Genomic DNA, 21,076 nt, shown 5'->3' on the forward strand with positions numbered 1-21,076 from the left:
AAACGCATGCGGGCACATACATTCCAAGCCCTTAACTATAATGGGGATCAAAACGAGGGTAGGACACAGGTGCACAAGATAAGCACACTAATGGAGAATCCCCCCCCCCCCATTGGTCTGAAGGTGGCAGGCCATTGTAAGCAATTTGCAGGTAGTAAATGCAGCAGCAGGGTAATAAGGAAAGCAGGGATCAATGGAGGGGAACCCAATTCAGTCCATGAAAAAACATAAATGTATACCCCTTAAGGGACAGGACACAGATGCCACAAAGAGGACCATCTGGCAAGGACCCAGGAGACATTCAATGCTACACGGGTGTACTTATTTGCAGTGTGCAAGGTCAAAATACTGGACCCACAAAAAGGTCCTGCTGAATAAGCACTTGTCCATCACAGGCATCTGGTAGAGAGAAATCAAAGGTGGGCGTGGTCTTTCAGCCACAACTAACAAGACGGTCAGCAGAAGCACAACGCACTTGCTGGCTTTTCCATTGTTCAAGGATGCTGCGTGCGGCAGACCCAATGCAGGATTCTCCTGAATGCTTACAGCGATTTCGCTTAAACAGATAATCTGTCCTCCCATGCCCATGTGTACTCCCCTTAAAGATTCATATAGAACCATCAATTTGTTGGTTACACGCATAAAGCAGCAAGCAAAATTGTATGCCGCAGTCTCTGGGGAGGAACTGGTAACAGAGTTCACGTGCCCATTGTTAATGGTCTGATTTTCACAACAATCCCAATTGTTTTAGGTTTATGGGGACATTGGGGCGGGGGAGGGCTTGTGAATCAGACTTGTGGGTGAATAACAGTAGAACAGAGGCAGTCTCCAGCTGCAAGTTACAGGGACATTTGCCCCGGTTAACATCCAAAACAATTTTTTGGGATAACGTGCACGTTGAGCTGCAAGCCTTTTTTTGATGTTAAATCACATTCACAGTGACAAAGTCTTTCAGGGAGGGACCTTAAGAGTTTCAGGTTAGTGTCCTGGAAGAGAAAAAGCAGGTGCCCTGTTGAAGTATTCATAGAAATACTTGGGATCGCGTTTAGGATAATGGGCACAGTTCCCAAAAACTGCATGTTCTGTTCTGGTGAGTATACTTCATTCAATCCAGGATTTATGGAACTTTAAATAATTCCAATACACCAAGCACCTTTTACAGAGAGCCGTAATACCTGAAATCCATGGGCCCTTTCTAAAATTATATCTTTTTTTCTGTCTCGATAGCACCATACAGTTGTTAGGACCCCGGTTTCTCACACTGGGACTACATCTCTCTGAGGGATTAAGGGGTGACGCCGACCAGATGGCTCCATTACAAGAACTTCGACCCCTACCGCAAACGTCGATATTCAAGCTTGCTCGGCGACATCTTCTCACAGTACATTCATAACGGGTAGAAAGCGTGGGCTTTTTCGTGAGTGACCAGCGCGCCTTTGAAAACAAACTTTCAGAATGTTAACTGGTCTCCTTTTTGAGCCTTGCGTTAAGATGGCGTGCCTCCCCTGTATAAATAGTTCAGCTTACATAGAAAACCGCCTTCTCGATCTCTACACAAAACAGAAGTGAATCCGACTGCTCTTCGGAGAACACACCCACTGCTACTTTGGGCTCAGTTACATTGATTGGCCGTACAGTAAAATCCTAGAGGAGGATTTAAAGCCAACGAGGACACAGTCGGAGAACCTCTTGCCTGGTTAAGACTCATTAAGCAAATGCCAGACAAACTCTTCGAGACGACATTTTCTTACACATCCCTATTCCACCAGTCTCTCCTGTGCACATGACCCACACATTTGGGAAGTTCGCAAGCCTACGTACGTTGACGTATTTTTCGAATGCGTCATCTAATGAGTTGAGCACCAACTCGGCCCTTCGGCTCCAATGCTTGCTGTTGGTGCATTTGACAATCTGCCTTTAACCACCTCCTAGAGTTGGGAGCCGAATCGTGCTTTTCCCCAAAGAGACACCTCACAGGTTGACGTCACTAGGTCTACTTCATCACTAATGAGAAAGAGTCTGATCCGAATCTTAACTGCTGTTTTTGGTATAGAAATGCCCACAATAAGGGAGGACTTTTCGGACCACTAACCAACCAAATTGACACATGCATTTTTTGAAGGAAAAAAAAATGGGGCCAACGTTCCCATGGCCTGTGAGCATTGTATGGGTGCAAGATAAATGTCAGGAAAACAAAATAATCAGAATCCTTAGTTTACAGAAGTCTGTGGACAGAGGTTTGGGGACACTCAACTAACAAACGTGTCCGTGTAATTGGAACAACTTTACCAAAAGGAAAATCCAAACAACATTTGCTTTCATCAAGCAGCACAAGAGAAGCAGATCGGGTACTAGGTTTACCCAAGTGTCTCTAGTAAGTCAAAAACAAAATGGAGGGCTACCGCTTGTAGCCTAGTAGAATCTTGTTACCCTGACAGCTACTTTTGACACCCTAGGCCAATCAGTGCCATACAATCACACCCATGTGACGTTAACTTTGGGTATTTGGGAATGTGTCTAAAGGAGCATTACAATACACCTACAAGGCATTTAAACCACAATGGGCCACATATAAAAAGGGATAAAAGCACATAGGTGGCTTCTCAAGTGGAAGTATCAAGGCATAAAATAAGCTGTGTCGCATAGCAATTTGCTAAGCAATTCTGTAGGTTTGCCGATTAAATGGACACTTCTGTAGCAGTTAGTCAGTTAAATTACCTGGTGCAATGAAAGCACAACTCACGCTGCATTCCTGTTGGGGCTCTCTCCACAATCTTTTCTGTGCAAGTTCAAAGGGGCCAACAACAGAGTGCAGCAGAAATCATCTCCTCCACTCTAAAAACTGCATGGGAGTGCTAGGCCAGAAAAGGTATTTATTTTTCACATTATTGCAAACCAGAAGTAATCTTATTAAGCCAACAATAAATTCTTTGAGAAAGACCAGTATGCGTATAACTTATATTTATTTCTTAAAGACAGTCCTGCAATTCCATTGCTAAAAACGTAACCAGATACATAATGTTTAATGACAGTATTGCTACTGTAAAACATTGGATGGTCTCTAGTAAAGTTTACGTTTTTGTGAATCTCACATCGTCAACTATATTTCATTTTGTTGGGGGAAGTGCATCATATTGATGGGTGAATTCTATTGAAAATGTACATGATTACACGGCCAAATACTTTTGATGGAAAAACTAGTTCTGTGACCTGCTGGGTGCATGCATCTATGCAACTGGTGCTCGACCCATGAGCTGATCCCAAACACCTTGACATTCTATCTTATTAACATGTTGCTTTATACCAGCTATCCTGAAAGCGAGATGGCTGCAAACTACAATATTCCACCTAGCATGCCTTGTGCTCTACCTGCTACGCCACCCACTCTGCTTGGTCTCTTACTTTCTTTCTTCTTACATAATGAATACACAAAGCTAAGCAGATTTTTATGCAGAGTAGTGATCAATAGTTGCCTCAAGTTTGTGCAGCTAGACATCTACTGCAACACCATGCACTGTAGTTAGCCTCCAGAGCTCGCTTTGCTCTACAATTATGATTGCATTATATATTGCTACCAGCGGGAGAGGCCAGGAACACAAGCGCAATCTGCAAGTAGCAGCCCATATTTCATGCCAGCCCGCTGCGCCTTTACCGCTGTCCTCGAGGCAGTGTCCCAGAACAAGTCTCCACCGAGTGCCATTCCTCCACACCCCTGCACCTCCTGACTCACATCCAGCACTTGGAAATAGTTCTGTGTGTAATTTCTTTTTACGGGAAGCATAATTGCAAAAAGCCTGGTTCCCTTAAAAACAAAATGATCAGCTCCCCAGATGAGACTGACTGCTCATAGTGATTGGCTACTGCTTTCATGGGTATGCAGGACTGAAATTCTGTGCTTGGGTCCACCCGGCACCTTTAGGGGGTACGGCTCTCCCCCGAAAGTGGTTTTTAACTGTAATATCAATGACAGGTAAGCGCCATCTTGCCCACCTGAAGTTTACAATTACTCTAGCTGCCGCAACTCCATACTACATACTTCGCCTCGGGCTATGACTTTCCATTAGCATTGCAAACTTTTGGATTTACAGAACACCTGAACTTCTTGCACTAAAAATGATGGGTCAAAGATACAATATATGGCACAGTGCCCTGTGCCACATTGACTGCACTCAGTTGCACAGAGCCTTGCACCGAAAAATGTTTTCAGAATCTTGTTATATCTATTTATGTGTCCGTCCATGCAGCTAAGCTTCGCATTTTACAGACATTCACCTCACTAATGTTAGTCTTCAGCAGTACACAAAAATGCTGTATTGTTGGTCATGTTATGTCTTCGGTACAAATAACATCTGGTGACATTAAAAATATCCATACAAAATTCCTAATCAAATACATTTGTTCGTTAATCAAGAGTACTTTAATTAGCAAACTCTGCTAATCAATTTTTGAAAACTAATGTATGCATTGAAGTGTTTTGCAACCCGATATGCATTAGCTCCCAATTCTGCAGATGTCCTGCTTGGCACGTAATGCCAAATACTGAGTTGCTGCTTTTATCTCCTTCTCAACAAATGTTATTTCGATCACAGTGACTTTATTTGAGCAATTAATGTAAAGAGAGGAAATTTGGGTGCTGGCCCGAACATTCGAGTCGTATTTGATAAATGAGTTTGGCGATTTGTCCTGCTGGTCAAGTGTAAGGGTTTCCTTTTAGGCAAATGTTTTTGCCAGAATCATCATTTTTTGGTTCACCCATAACTTTACAAATAAAGGAGTTATTGGCTACACATATGTGTGGACACCCAAATGTGTTTATTTATATTTTATGGCCAAGCAGAATGTGTATTCCAAGCACATTTTATAGCACCCAACGACAGAAGTCCTAAAGCGCTCTGCTGCATACCTCCAAGACTGAATGTGCATTAAAAGTCCGGTCACAATAATGGAGTTCACAAGTAGGAAAATTAATCAGATTGGTGTGAAATCCATTGCATCCGAGGTTGTCCAAGACATCTTTGGCACAGTATGGTACAGGTGTCTGCGACCTTTGGTTAGCTAGATGTTTTTGACTAGAACTGCTAGTCAGCACAGTCAACAGTGAGGGATCATGCGAGTCGTACTCTAAAACATCTGGAGAGCATCAGGTTGCAGACTGCTTCATTATAGCACAAAAACGCCCATCTTCTCTAGAGTATAATAATGTACATCTATATCAGCAAGTCAGTGGGTATTAAGCCGTTAATAAATTAAGGAATACAATTAATGCAAACCGCTGGAAAATAAACTAAAGAACAGTCTCCAAATGGAGACTAAAGCATCTTTGAACCACCCACAGCCTTCAATACCTGCCAGACTGTCTGTACAGCAGAAATGCTACAACTTAATTCATATGGCACTTTCTCCCCCCAAAAAATACAGTATCCGTAAAACTGGAAATCGATCTGCCAAATGGATAAGCCATTACATTGGTGTTGTACAGAAAGCATGATTAAATATAAATAAAATAAGCACGCACACACAGACAACAATGTTACATGGATGGGAAGGCACAGAAAGTGCGACGAAATGCCTGAACATTCTTGCACTTAGTGTACATGCTAGGTCTGCTTACCTTCATCCAACCCTTTTGAGTGGGTACAGGGAAAATCTTAGCCATCACACTGCATCTTTTATCAAAAGTTTTTAAATGTGTAAGCAACATTACAACGTATCCACTTAACTCTAGCTTCAGTACGTACACTTGAAGGCATGAATTCTGCTCGGAAGGAGAGACCTTCTCAAGACCCTCTCTTTATGGTGGTCTCGCCCTTTTAACTCTAGACGACTTCAACTTCTCCCGTTTTACAAATTCCAGTGTGCCAAACAGCCACAATCCCATAGGTCTGCATAACGGGGCCGCTCCACTAAAAACATAGTGCAATGCAAAAGACCTAGCACTGACGAGCAACTATTTTGTCTATGCACATCTCCAGAGAGGTATTTCCGGTTAAACGGTATTTGGACTGGAAACACTAAAATATTGCAGCCCCCAACCTCCCAGAAGCGTAACCCTTTTGTTAACTTAAAAATCAGCAGAAAGGGAGCTCCCATGGCACGGTCCTTTGCAGACGTACCTGCCAATTTCGAGCTGGAAAAAGTTCTTCCGGTGCTGGCCCCTCACACATGGTGTGGGAGGGGTAGATTCCTTTAGGTACCAAACAGAAAACCAGGAAGGAAACAAAGAGATAATCTCCAGCTTTATTTGCAGAGATCGTATCAACGCACTTCTAGCGGTTTCCCAAGGTAACTAAAAAGCACGCCATGTTCTTGTGAGGTGTGCAGACTCATTTGATTAGGAGGTACTGGAGTTTTTAGAAGAGGCTCCCAACTTCAGATGCCCACAGGGCAGTGGACAGTGCTTTAACTGGGCCGGCACTTATCAGTCCAGGCTACCTGCACTTCGGTTATTTCATATATCGTACCGACGCTTCTCAGCCAGAAGCCAATACTTGGAGATGTACTGGCACTCCTCAACAGCAAGCAGGAAGTCAGATAGCGAGTACCACTTGAGTGTCTGCACTTTAGTATTCATTCAAGCACTGGGCCTCTAGATGCCTAAAGTACCTTGGGAAAACGTTGCCCAATGTAGCTCTAAACCGAGGGTGGCTTTATTTTATTTAATCTGGGTGCCAATTATACCCATTTAACTGGAATCAGTTAACCAATCAGCCCAGCCTCCAAACAAAGTGTCTGTATCCTGAAAGGGGCTAACCCCATATAAATGCAACACAGAAGCCAATGGAGGATCCAGAGTTCCAGATAACACTTCCACTGACCAGGGTCCCCAGCAGTCCTTCCAACACTGTCCCCAATTAAACCAACCTTCCCAAGTCCCCAAAAGCATTTCTTTTTTCGGTGAACATCCCAGACAAAACATGACATCATTCTTCTTGCATGGCTGACAAATCCCCTAGTTTCTACTGTTCCCATACTTTACTGAGCTAGAGAAATATGGTCATCAAAACAGCATTACGAGAGCGGAGGACTTGGTTAATGAGGCCAGGCATACGATTGGTACGCGTAGCTTCTTGGGGTATTAAAAGCCATGCGTTAGGTTACGAGCCATTTAACCTAGTTGGACGACGATCTACCTCTATTCACAGAAGTCTCAGCACCTGGCCCAGTAGTAACGCCATACTTAATATCCCTCTATGCCTTACTCCAGGTCAACCCAAGTTGTGGAGCGGGCCATCGCAAGTTATGAGTTCTGAGAAAGGTGATCCATTGTATCCCGATTCATCTGCTTATGGGTGGGAACGCTGGATTATTTTAATTCCACACTATTTGCACAGCCAAAATTCTTGAACCACTGTGTACAAGTACTGCAGAATTCCGCTGCACGCTTGGCTGTGGGCCTGCCAAAACGTGCCCATGTGTCCTCGGTACTACAGAGCCTACATTTGCTGCCAGTGGAAGCACGAATCGGCTTTAAGTCACCCTGTATGGTCCGCCGGACCTACTGTGGCACCGGGGTATCTCCATGACAAATATGCTCCATCATGGTGATTGCACTGGGCTAGTCAACGGCTGCTAGCGGTACCCTGTCGGAGGCAGGGCCTTTTCGGTGGTCGCTCTCACTTTGTGGAATTGGCTGCTACACTTTCTGCATGCCATTCCTGACCATCTCATATTTAGGAAGGCACTAAAGACTTGTCTTTTCCCCGGTGATTGGCAATTCTTGCCTCCTTTAGGCATCTCTGGTTTCCTATGTCTCTCACCGTGTACCCCCCACTTAGCTCCAAGATACCTCCAGGTCTAAGCTGCGCTTTATAAATTCCAATTTCACTCATTAATATCGACTCAAGTGCCACGGGGGGTTTGGGTTTGTAAATTTATGAAAATCAAAAAAAAAGTTCGACAATTTTTTTTTAACAATGTGGAGCAAACCAAAACACACTCAGTAACGCTAATAATGTTTTTGTGGTGGGGGGGGGGGGGGGAGGTGCCATTGATCAAGCCACCTTACTTTATCTCTACGGCTAATTTTTCTCCCAAAAGTACAGCAATTTGGGAAAGAAAATGATGAACAGTAAAGACAATGAACAGCATGGATCGCAGTGATGGAGATTGCAGCTAAATAATGAAGGCATTTGCTAAACCTTAGGGACATACTCGCTGAAATCCTGACCACTTTCAAGCGTCACGGACAAGTTTCTGCAAATGCATTAGCCCATTGGGCTACACGTAGGTGTGCATCACTGCATAAAGGAATTTCAAATTAACTTTAAGAAAGAAAGAAAAAAGTTACTCGAGTTACAAAAGTTGTGCTCTTTTAACCACACTGGCATGACAAAAATAGAGCCTGCCGCTCACACTGACAAGAGCAATTAAGAAGCCAAAAAGGCATGTGGCAATAAGCTTAGAGTTGCTTCCTGGCCTTTGTTTAATCACTTCCTGAGAGTAATAAATCCCCAAACATTAGATCTTGGGCGTTCGTGAGCTGGCAGTTCCACAAGCCTGTTTCCTCCGAGGTTTACAGCAAATGCCAACCCGCCCAGGTCAAGTGCACAGCCAGAGCTGTTAGGACAAGTCATGAGTGCGGTATGTGGGCCCCGGGGGAGGCTCGGCAAGCGGAGCGCACATCTGGGCGTGCAGCAGAGGAAAAAGCCGATTACAAGTGTGCGAAACCAACGGGCAGCTCGGAGCACTACACAAGAGCGTTCCCAGCAAAAAGCACGGGTGCCAATGTCAAGCGCCAGGGAGACGAGTATTGTGGCCGTTGGCCTCGCTTCCGGATTAGTGGCATCATAGTTTGCAGAACGCAGACAAATGCTGCTCGCTCAAGGGCTGCCTGTCCCATAAGGAAACTGGGAAGAGTGGGGACAGTCGCGCCGATAGTGGCAGCATTTTATTTTTTTAACTGCGCTATATATTTTTATTTTATGTAATATTCATCATCCCATAAGGACAACAAAGTAAAATGTAAATGTAGACCTTAGGGTGCACCACAATGAGATAGCACGAACCTAGCAAAGAAACATTGCTGGACATCCTAGTGAGGTGACAGGGTTACCATTTTAGTAGCGCTGGATGTTTCAGCCATGGGGGCGGGGCGGGGTGCGATGCAGAAATGCCAAGAGCCTAGCTATCGAGTAAGGTCTGAAGCGCCTTACTGCACGGCAGGGGCATTGGTCTGGTCTGGATTGCCACCGCGATGGTGTTCCTGGAGGCAGGTGGGTAGCAAGAGGGTGGTTTCCTGCTTTTAGCATATCCTAGCAACGGGCTAGCCCCTGCAGCAGTGCTAGCCACCTGAGGCGTTCACGCAAGCAGCCTAGAAGCCCCAGAAGACAGCACTATGGATACCTACACCCAAGTCTTAAAGGGATGCAGAGCACTCTATGGAGACAGCCAAAGACAGTCCAATACAATAATGTGATGTAGAGCTTAATGTGCATACAGCCAGGTTCACAACGTGGCAGTAGGTTGACGAGCACTGGGATACAAGTGCGATATGGGGGCACAAGAATACAGAGCCAATGGGGGTGTGGTGGGGGCAGTTTATTTGCAGCTGGGATCAATGGACCACCACAGCAATTCTACCCTACCCGGATACATTGCGCTATGTGGGGGAGGAGACCGCCGGGACTCAGAAATAGGAATGCTAGAACACGGAAGCCATGGGCCCTGGCACATATATATAAGCATGGTACAACAGACAGGATGCCAAGCATATGGTGTTACACCTTAGGGCACATTAAAGGCTCGAAGATCTGTCACTGATCTCACTTCCTGCTAAGTAGTTCGTAGAGAAGCAGATCTGGGCTCTGCATTCTGTAGAATCCTTATTCTGCAGTCCCTTTAGGAATTCAAATCTCAATCATTGTCCACCTGGAACACACTGATGCATGAACCCTATGTTTCAATGCCTCCCCATGTTCCCTACTCACCAAGAACCAAACTGGGAAACCAGGCAGAGATATCAGCCCACACAAGGATGCCTCACAGGAGCACCACACTCAGCCACAAAGACAGGGAAACATTGTTTGGACAATCTAAATATCGTACCGGGACCTATACTAACCTTTGTGCACTAAAATGCACATCTTCTAGGTTGAAATGCAATGTATGTAGATCAACAAGGCCCCACACACACACAAAATGCAATAAAAAAAGTGCCCCTCCCAAAAGACAGAAAGACATAAAAAGAAAAACCTATCTGCAAGTCACTTACATACCACAACCCCGACCAATGCATCCAGGTACCAGGGACATACACTCTCCAGACACTAACAATACAGCACACATAGAAACAGCCCTGCACGTAGAGCTCTGGGCACATCCAGCCTGCAAGCATCAAACCAAAAGCAAAACCTTTCTTGCATTTAACCTCCAACATAAACCAGCCCCATAGAGAACCGCAGCACTGCCACAATGCCATGCAAACTGCAGAGTGCAATATAAATCCCAATCAGAAACATACATGTGCATCAATAGCTAGAACATGGAGTACAGCCTGAGGGTACAACCATGGGAGACTAGCACAGCAGGAACGTGAAAGTAAGGTGAGCACACGGGGGCAGTACGCAGCTTAGCATACTAGCACACCGCGGGGTTACAATAAAAGGAGAGCAACATCAAAGGCTAAGAAGTGACTACAGGCCACACAGGAACCAGCATGCAGAGAATGGAAGGGGGTTGGGGAGGGACGATTGTTGGGAATGCATTCCAAAAGACCACCACAAACGTAAACACCACAGTTGAGGTAGGCGGCACGACGGTAAATAGATCCAGTAAAATATCGAGAGCGTGGGACACAAACAAGCAAACAATAGGGGCGGGGGGGAGGGGGCAGTGGGGCGAGGAAAGAAAAAAAAAACTACTTACCATGCCACACTTCATCTACAGCGTTAAAATTTTATGTGCGTGGTGCCGAAGGTACTCTGCATTCCAAAAGAACCATGCACCTCAGTCAAATCTTGATATAAACAGCAGCGGTCGGGGTCCGGGAGGTAGAAACTCTTGACACACTGCTTTAGAGAGCTCGAACGCTGCCCAGTAGATAAGAAATGGGCTCCAACAGAAAAAGTAGATCACCACCTGAATCTTGGCTGGCAGCCGTACCCCGAACCCCTTCCTTCACCTGGACACAGTTCCCGTAATAGGCTGCAACCCGCGATGATTCCTCCGCTCCCAGCACCGCTGGACTACTTTTCCATCCGCATGTAAAAGTGACGGAGCGCCTGGAACAGCAACCACAGGGGTCAAAGCACAGAACAATGTCAAACCGAGCTCGAGAGTGACATTAGTTCCCACAGTAGTGTAAGAACGTGCCAGCGAAAAACAGGGTCACACAAACTATTTGGAGGGCGACAGTTCTAGGTTCAAAGGAATTTGGGATTGACGTGCCCCGTTTGGGTATTACATGGTGAAAAACAAGCCACCTTCCAACTGGCCCTTTTGCTTACAGGGGTGTTATTTTGTTTCCCCCTTCTAATTAACGCTCCATTTATCGCGGGTGCACATGCCCGTTAACATGTGTATAGACTACCACAGAAACTGTGCATGCCCCTCCCTCTCAAAACACTCCACATTTCACCAAGATAAGAGTCATTTCCAGCGACAACATTAAAGCAGGAAAGGGTGGGCGGGTGCATGCCCCCATTTTGCTGTGGATCGTGCATCGCTTTAAATGGGTGCCCCCGAGTTCAGAGACATCTGCCCCTGTTGGCTATTTTGCGGCTACGCCTCTGTCGGGTAAACACAGTATGTTTGGGGAAGGTGCATAATTTGGAACAAACAGCCCCGAGTGGCCCATCCATGGCAAGGAAAGCCCACGGAAGTATCCGTCTGGTAAAATCGAACAACGTGCCCCCCCCCCTCACAGGAGGCCCACATCTGCTGGTGGCGGGGGCCCAGGAACACTATAAGCGGCCTGCAGTGCCCATGCACGCCTCTGGAAAACCCGCGCCTGCGAGGCCGGCTGCTGTGGAGAGAAACCCGAAACCGCAGGCGTCAAGCGGCCGACTCCAAACTGCAGGGCGGGATTCAGCCGGAGCGGCTCGGGAGCCTCCACCGGGCTCCCTCAGAAGTTCCCCGCCGAAGCACGCCGGCCCTTCCTCACAGATCCGCTCTTCTCTGGCGGTAAACAAAAGGGCAAATCCACTTCACAAGGCAGCCCACCTTACCTCCCCCCCTAGTCCAAGGGGCACGAAGGCATTTTAGAATCCGCGCACTTTATGAAAAGCAAAGCGCACAGAAAACGAAAAGCTCGCGTGTAGATTATCAGTTTTATTTTAAAACTAAGGAGGTGCATATTGCAATCCTGGCACGTTCCAAAGTGCATATTGAAAGCCTTCTCACGAGTAGTTCTATAAATACACAACACAGAACCCCACCGTCCAAGTGTTTCCTTTAACACTTTGTACAATGACCCCCACGCCCGCACCGGTGCCCCAACGGCGGGCTGCAGGCCCGGCAATGGTTTGTTCACAGGCGACAGGGAGGTGTGGAAAAGCTCCATTAGGCTCCCGTTCTTGCAGGCATGTGCGCGTGCTGATGCTCACGATATTTCCCCCATCACCTTGGCTCTGCTCTAAGCCATCGCTGTGCAACAACGATAAATCCCCCCCCAACCAATTAATTCCCAGACATCCCTGGCATCTGTAGCAGTCACACGCCGTTACTTAAAACCCAACAACTTGCGGACTAGTGCCTTACAAAGAGAGGGTCAGCTTCATTCCCTAAATCTCTTGTGCCACAAGAAAAATCCTCAACTACATCAGCTGGCCATGTGACTATTTATGCTTTTGTTTCAATCACTGGTTTCAACTTTAATTCCGGTTTTTAACAAAATAGTTCAATTTCCGGTGTACAGACGTGGATTTACTTCCCGGTCGGCTGCTAAGAACAATTATCCAGCACGACCGACGCAACCATGAAACAACCGACCGTGCAACCTATATTTAAGAGACACAAATCGGCCAACACACTGCGCTTCCCCGAGAAGTGCTTCGCCTCATGTCTAGCAAGATCATGTGGCACAGGGTCGATTTTATCACAGAGCCTGGCTCCCTGCGACCAAATCACAGGGACCGTGTAAGAAGACTACGGTGCACCCGCTGCCGCCTGCCGGAGATATTCAGTCTCCCCACCAGCCTGTTCCTGGAAGGCAGGCATGCACATGCAGGCTATTTCTCAGTCAAAAACGCGCTAGCGCCCCCGCAGATTGCGAGAATGTGTGAGCTCCGGCTTCTCTGACCTGTCGTTAATTGCATACCTTCTGGCAACCATACGAAACATTGTGGGTTCAGATTAGAAAAAGCGTGCACATTGGGAGAAGACTGGTCCTGTTGCCTGGTCTGATCGGGAGCTTTCAACTCTCCCGATATGTTCACTGAAAGGCCCCGTTTGCTTTTAGTTAAGGCCCCCCAGGGGGCGCTGCAATACCATGCGTCCGATCGCCTACATCGCATTTTTTCTGTATGCAAAGCAAGTTTGCACTACAATGGAAAACCCACGGATACGGTTTCAACTGGATTTTGATTTTAAATAGGTTGTTCTGAACATTATGACCCCATGGATACGATGTTACCCAATTCCCTAACGCATAGCAGCTTACATGTTTCCCTGAGGAAACCGCACTGTGCGCGCGCGCAACTACTGCGGCGTGGTCAACTTTCCGACACAGAGAAGCAACAAAGAACCAATAAAGTTGGGTAAACTCACCAGGCCAGCTGGATTCAGTGCGGGCCCCACTCAGCGCCGCCCTCCTCGCCGTGCAGCCGTCGCCACACGGGCTCCGTCCAGAACACCCCTCTCTAAACACATCCACCCCTGGGATCCGGCGCTACGCATGTTAAGCAGCCCCACGGCACGGCGGGCAGGTGAAGGCGGGCTGAAAAGAGGTCCCTGGAGAACGGCGAGCGGGGGAGGAGGAGCCCAGGTCCAAGTTTCACAACATGTCCGGGCGGCGCGCCGGATGAGTGAGGCGCTGGCGGTGTGCGTGGCTCTCCTCCTACCTCTCCCTCCTTCCCTCTCTCCTCTCGGCTTTCCTCTGGATTGGGGGAGGGGGGGTTCTCAAGAGTGCGTCAGACCCCTTCGCCCGCCTCCTCGGCTCGGGTTTACCAGCTGCAGGCAGGCGCTCTCCTCCTCCTCCCGTCCACCCCTTTCCTTCCACTTGTTTCTGGAGCAGCGGAATACACCTTTACCCTCCGAGAGAGGGAGGCGCCTCGGGGAACATGAGAGGAGGAGGTCCGGAGTGATGAACCACCACGGCGGCTCCTTTCACGTTGTGCATCACACAGAGGAGGGAGCCAACTCCATGCTGCTTATCTTGCCCGGGAGCTCCAGAGTCCAGTATAGATGGTCTCTGTGAGTAAAGAATTCCCAAGCCAAACACCAGTCCCAACCACCACTGAATGGTTAAAGAGCCTATGCTTTTCAGCAGCACACGATGTCGTTACATTCCTAACTTTTGGTAACACGACAATGCGTTTGTTACGTCCTTCAAGTAACCCCGTATACCCTAGTCCACCATACTTCCGTGACTGACTGTGCGGCCACAAAAGCGGAGGACTCGAGGGTCATTCAAGATTTTTTATGTTCTAAACATGCCCGCTTTATATTTTAATGGTTTGTGATTTACTTTACGAATGAGGAAGTAACAGGCATAGCAGGGCCATCACCCACGGTGCCCCCCTCTTCCCCCCTCTTCCCCCAGGATCCAAGGCATGGATGCAATGGTTACCCTTTCACTCGCAATAACTGTTGTGGCCCGCGCTCTGGTAGCGTAGACATGGCAGGGAGCTACCTGTGGGTTCTGGATCACCGGAACAGGACATTGTGGCTGGGGGCACCCAAGCTGGGGCGGCAACCATAGCAGTGATCACACTGCAGCACAAAGATAGTGGGACAGTGTTGGCCGGCAGGGGCACTGTCCAGATGCAGGGCCCCTCCAATGGGGCTTCTGCATGCGGTGTGGCTCCAGCATGGTGCTTCCAACAAACACATCTGAGTCAGTTCTTGGTCGACTGACGAGCCGGAAACAGTTTGTCACATGGTTAACACCATGTGACCATTAAACAAGTCCTGGGAGGTACCATGCTCCCAGCAGGGGTGACATACAACAATAACCACAGAAACTATTGTATATTTTTTTGGAAAACAAAAGACCACATTTTATTGGAGAAAACAAATTGGGGTGGGCCCAGCCACGTAAGCAAAGCAATGTCCTTAGCAACTTCTAAGGTAGCCCAACGGTTGTCCGCGCTTCCAACACGATTTGCCACGGGTGACACGTGTCGCTTCTGGTTCGCAAAATAGCTGACGTCCACCTCTGTTTATCAACTGCCAGGCAGTATAGATCCGGGACCACTGTATTCAGTTGACGAGGAGTCTCAAATGTCCCTAAGGGGGAGTCAGTGCCCGTTGTCCGAATTTGGCTCGAGTGCGGCCATTCCAGAAACACTTGCAGCCGTAACCGCCGTATCAAAAGCTCCTCCACAGCTAGGACCGTCCCGTTACTCTGCCACACTTTGCGTGTCGCTGCCCCCAACACCCCCAAAACAGTAATTCATACTCGCCAAGGAACCTATCTGCAACTTGCCCTTCTCACCGCCTCCTGAATTGCTGTGAGAAAGAAGTCCGTTCCCATGTCAGATAAATACACCCCATCGTCCTCAAAATGGGACGGGAGCAAATTCAAACAACAATGCCCAATAAATCCCAGGCCATTCGCTTTAGTACATTTTTCTATGCTCCTGTTCAAACTCTTTCTAGAATTTTCCAACTCTGTGAAGCAGGGTCCACGCCACTGTTGCCTCAGCATTATTTCAGACCAAAAATGTCTGTGCCAGGTAACACATGTGGCAAGATCCGCAGAGCCACCTGTATCTGAGCCAACACGTTACCCCTCCCCAATTTGGAAAGATAATTCCCGCCTAAGTGTATGACCATGAAAAAGGGGGGTGGCCACCATTTCAGCTGCCAATGCATTGCGGGCAACAAGCAATGCCATCTCATACCAGACATGCCCAGCCAGACCACCTTTGTTTTGCAAAATCCTACATTGGCACCTATAATCCATTTCTGTACTTTCTTCTCAGCCCAAACTATAAATGAATGCCCATAATCCATACAGCGTCATCTATTGATGCAAGACAATTGTGTCATAAAATATAAAACAAAGGATAACAACTGCACATAACTTCCTCCTGGGTTGGAGCACCAGTCAGTTCTGGGGCATAGAATTATTTACAATATGGACTGGCAGTCCTTCTGTTCTGTTTTACAAGGGTGGATTGGATCGCCCTGTAGTCTCACATATATTCGGTAGCGGCCGGACTCCCATTTGACTATTCTCATAATTGAGGTGCGGTCATCCCTTGTAAAAAGGCTGTGGTGGCGGCCCTATCCTAAAACTGTGTGAGGACCGGCCCTTTCCGTGTATTCCCAAGGAGGCTGAAAGATCTTACAGAATCGATAAATGGTCAGGAGGGCTCCACCAGCATGCATCAGTAGCACCCCCCGTGTGACCTTTGTGCCAGGAACAACCTTTGCCAGGAACAACATCAAACGGTGGACAGGGCAGCTTCTCAACCCCTCGCCTGTGCCTTTGCTGACAAAGAAAACATCTCCCACTACGAGGGCCTTCCCAGACTGGTCCTCTTTGCTGGCAGAGATTAGTTCGCTGACCTGGAAAGCCCTGAAAAATGCCAATGCAAACGCCACCCTAAAAATGACACCTCATAGGCATCGAAGCATATGCCTGGCAAGGCTTTAAGCAGTAACTCAAAATCAACAGGTTTTCACGCATCCTGCTTGGGCCCCTCTATTCAGCCCCATCCTTTCAACACCATGCGCACTAGAAAACCTCTAATAGGGTAACCTTTCCCCAGTAATTTGCTGTAGAAGGCTATTGCTGCCAAGTTCCCTGCTGCCCAGCTCCTGTTCTTTCCTTGCCTGCCTGTCCACACTACAAAAGCATGCACCTGCTCTTCCAGTGCACACTCTGTGCTTTCCAATGCACGCAACACACTTAAAAATGTACATAGCCCTGCTGGTACCTGGATCTAATGCCTGGTGTGAGCATTCGCTCCCCTAAGTCGCAGAGCGCCTTGTCCACGAAACCAGCTGCCACCACTCGCTCAGGAACTGCACCTCTTCTGCCTGGCTGCAGGATGGGCTTTCCAAAACTTGCTCCACTGAAAACAAGAAAGTGCGTCAGCAGCCATATCCACAACACCCTGTAAATGCAGAGACCTGAACTCAATATTCCTGTACAAGCATATCTCCACCAATTTCCTCAAGAGGCCCAGCACGGCCAGGCAAAATGCTGAATGTAAGTTCATGGCCTGAACCACTGCCTTATTGTCAGACCAAAACACACCCTTTTGTTCCCCAACTCCTTTGGCCATGACACGAGTGCTACCACGATGGGGAAGAGCTCTAGTGCCATTATCGTCTTGGTCCTACCCTGTCTGTTGCCACTGGGATGGCAATTTCTGTGCACACCATTCTTGCCCTAGGAAGACCCCAAACCTTCATTCCCTGATGCCTCTGAATACATCAGTAGCTTCCCACTTGTTTCCCACAGGGTTCTCCATAACTGCACCCCATTAAACCCTTGCCGGAATTATAGCCACATTATCAAGTTCTCTTTCAAGCCTGAGCCAAGCCGGATATGGTGGTGTTTCTGCGTAACCCCTGCTGTTGCCCTCGCCAACCTTTGTGCCAACACCAGGCATGCAGGGATAACTTTGGAAGCAAAATTCAATCTGTCCAACAGCTGTTGGACCTTTTCCAAAGTGGTCCCATCCTTGGATTGCTCTCTGTCTCAGAAATCAGTCCCTGCTCTTTATCTTGGGGAAACCCGCAAGTGCCCTTCTTCATATCTATTTGGATGCCCAAAAATGTTAACTTCTTAGGGCCTTGTGTTTTTTTGGGTGCCAGCGGGATGTCCATCCTGGCCATCAAGGTCAGAACGGAAGACAGCGCATGAGCACAGTCTGCCGATCCTTCCTGCCTATGAAAAGGAAATCATCTAAGTAGTGGATTATGCTTCCCCACTGTTCCTTCCTGCATGCAGTGGATTCCAAGATAGTGCTGACAGCTTCAAATAGTATGCAAGACACAGAGCAACCCATTGGCATACATTTGTCAATGTAAAACCAGCCCTCCCACTGAAATCCTAAAAGGTGGAAACTGCCTGGGCGCACTTGTAATAGGCAGAATGCAGATTCTATGTTCACTTTGGCCAGACAAGCCCTCTGGCCCATGTTGTCCACCAAAGCTATGGCCTGGGCAAAGGCGGCATTGTGCACTGATCAGTGCTCAGGTTAGAGCCAGTCATTGACCAAATCCCCTTTGTACATTACAGTGTTATACTTAATCTGCAGACACTTCTCTCCCCTTGCATGCCACAGTAAAACCTCTGTTATCTTTAGTCATACACGGCAAACTTTACCAATAATTCTCGGTTCTTCCTTTGTACCGTGACTGACCCTCTGCCTCTATGCCAAAACACGTTAAAATAAAAGTAGACTACTTTGCACCAAAGCCCTCCAGCCTTGGCGGCACAGTGATCACCCTGCGCACATCAGAATCATCAGGCACCACACCACAGTATTGCACACTGCCCCCAAAACAAAAGCCAATGGCACAGCGTCTGCCCAAGGCACCACATAACAGCAGTTCGCATCAATAACATTGCGAAATGTACTCAGCGGCACGGCGACCGACCAAGGGACATACAGCAGCAATTAAACAAACCCACTGGTACAGCGCCCAGACAGTGTTATGACATTTATGGGAATAATTGAAACAATAACTCTCGCTCAGCTGTCAAACACTCCTCTGACATCTGCTGCCTCCTGGAAGAACTTGATCTCAATGTCCTTGCTCTCACTGAGACATGGTTCAAGCCCAGCTCGGACACGTGTTCTGACACTCTCCTCCCTGATGGCTACAAGATCCTCTCCGTGCCCAGATACAAACATTCCGGAGGGGGTTTAGCCTTGTTCTTCCCGTAGTGGATTCCTGCCTCTGTCATTCCTATGCAGGCCTAGTCCTCTTTCGAATGCCTTGTCTGCAGGCTCTCTCTCTCTCTCTCCTGGCCACTCTCTTACTGTGGCTACTATCTATCGGCCACTTGGTCAGATCGCCTCCATCGTATCTGAGTGGGCGGACCTCTCCTCCCTCCTGGCCTTGACCACTCAACTCCTCCTTCTTGGAGAAACATCCACCTGGATGCTTCCTGTCCCTCCTCTGGACTCTTTCGCGACCTCTGCGACTCTCTCTCTTTTTCTATTATTCTCCCCTCTGGCCCGACTCACTATGCAGGGCACACTCTGGATGTTCTGATATCCTCAGACCTCCCCCTCACCACTCCTCTCTCCTGGAGTGATCACTTTCTACTTTTCCTCCATTCTCTCCCGCTCTACCCCTCAGGCGAAGCCAACTCCAGCTCTGCCACCAACCTTATCGGTCATCTGACCCATGGAGCGTGTGTCAGTTGAGGCTTTCGCCGCTACTTTCTCTCATCCTCCTCTGGCTGACTCGCATCCTGACACAGCCCTTCCAAGCTCAACTCTTATAGCTCTGATACTCTTGATTTTCATGCCCCTGTCATGAAGATCCGCTTGGAACCCAAAGCCAAATGCAACTCCTGGTATGACTCTGACCTCGTCACCCTTAAATGCAAGTGCAGGGTGGCTGAGAGGAAATGGCTAGCTTCTTGCGCATCCTCTGACAAACGGCCAGCCACCTGCTCCAAAGGCAATACCGGCTTTCTGTCCGCACAATGAAGAGAGCCAACATCCAAGCCCGCGTCTCTGTGGCATCTAACAAATCAGCAAACTCTCTAAAATCTGAAAGGAGCTGGCCAATCCTGCTGCCGTCTCTTCCTCTCCTGTGCCCTCCCAGGCTCTCTGCATGGCACTGGCTTCTAATTTCTTCTCTAAAACCCCACGTCCAACCCTCTCGTTTTCTCCTCCTCTTCCCTCTAGTCTCTCCTCTACCTCCAGCCCCCCTGTGGTCGCCTCTCCTCCCTCTTTCTCTTCCTTTGCTTTATTCTCCCCTGACAAGGTTTCTAGACAAGTCCGATCTATGAAAGTCTTGTCAAAACAGGTTCTTCCCTGTTCTTCCAAAACCATCAAGGACCACATTGACACCCTTGCTCCTGCCCTGGCTGACTTCTGCAACCACTCCTTCGCCACTGGAGCCTTCCCATCCCACCTGAAGCACTCTCTTGTGCACCCTATTCTCAAGAAACCCTCACCCAACCCCTCCTGCCCAGCTAACTATCGCCCGATCTCCATCACTCCTTTCCTGGGCAAGCTCCTGGAAAAGCTGGCCATCTCCCAGCTTGATCCTCACACTGAATCTGTTGGTTGTCTCCATGACCGTCAGTCTGGCTTCAGAGCAGCCAGAAGCAAGGAAACTCCTTTCCTGAACATCTGTGTAGACCTGCTCTCTTACCTTGATTCTAATCTCCCCTCTGTCCTCATCTTACTCAATCTCTCTTCTGCCTTTGACACGGTCAACCATGCCATCCTGCTCAATCATCTCCATGATAACCTGGGTATCACCGATCAGGCCCTGGCCCGGCTGACTTCATTCCTCTCTGATCGACCCTCCGAGGTCCAACTTGAGTCCTTCCTTTCCTCTATTTCACGCTGTACCTCTGGTGTTCCCCAGTGGTCTAACCTCTCCCCCTGGATGTTCAACCAATACCTGGCACCTCTCACCCACCGCATTGCCGCTCTCTGCTCCAACTTTCACTGCTATGCGTATGACCCTCAGCTCATTTTCAGGCATCTCTTCTCCTTCTCTCATCTCTGACTCTTTGTCTGCTATCCAGGAGTGGTGTGCCGCCAACGATCTCTGCCTTAATGCCAGAAAGATGGAGATTCTCCTCATCAGCACACCTGCGCTCTCCTTTCCTGTCACTATCTGGCTGGTCTACCTTGGCCCTCTTCCTGCTCCCACCTGTGAGGCTAAGAAACTCAGGGCCATCTACGACTCCATACTCTCCTGGGTCCTCAATACCTCCAACTCTCTCTTTGTAAATACTTTCCTACTCGCCCTCTTTACTCCTCCA

At 48.1% G+C, this 21,076-nt stretch overlaps 1 protein-coding gene across 6 annotated transcripts in view; it reads right to left on the reverse strand.

Annotated features, from left to right (window-relative positions):
• FAT1 (FAT atypical cadherin 1) overlaps positions 1 to 14,116 on the reverse strand; it is a 444,689-nt gene extending 430,573 nt beyond the window's left edge. For 3 of the 6 annotated variants that reach the window (XM_069631552.1, XM_069631550.1, XM_069631554.1), the window contains exon 1: positions 13,705 to 14,111. The gene's annotated coding sequence lies outside the window, so the exon portion shown is untranslated. Of the gene's footprint in view, positions 1 to 10,863; positions 11,161 to 13,704 lie in introns of those variants that run through there. The other 3 variants (XR_011282269.1, XM_069631553.1, XM_069631551.1) reach the window with 3 other exon arrangements.
• Positions 14,117 to 21,076: the final 6,960 nt, after the last annotated feature.

The sequence above is a fragment of the Ambystoma mexicanum genome, chromosome 6q (genome assembly GCF_040938575.1).
Source record: "Ambystoma mexicanum isolate Mex_15411 chromosome 6q, UKY_AmexF1_1, whole genome shotgun sequence".
Lineage (NCBI taxonomy): Eukaryota > Metazoa > Chordata > Amphibia > Caudata > Ambystomatidae > Ambystoma > Ambystoma mexicanum.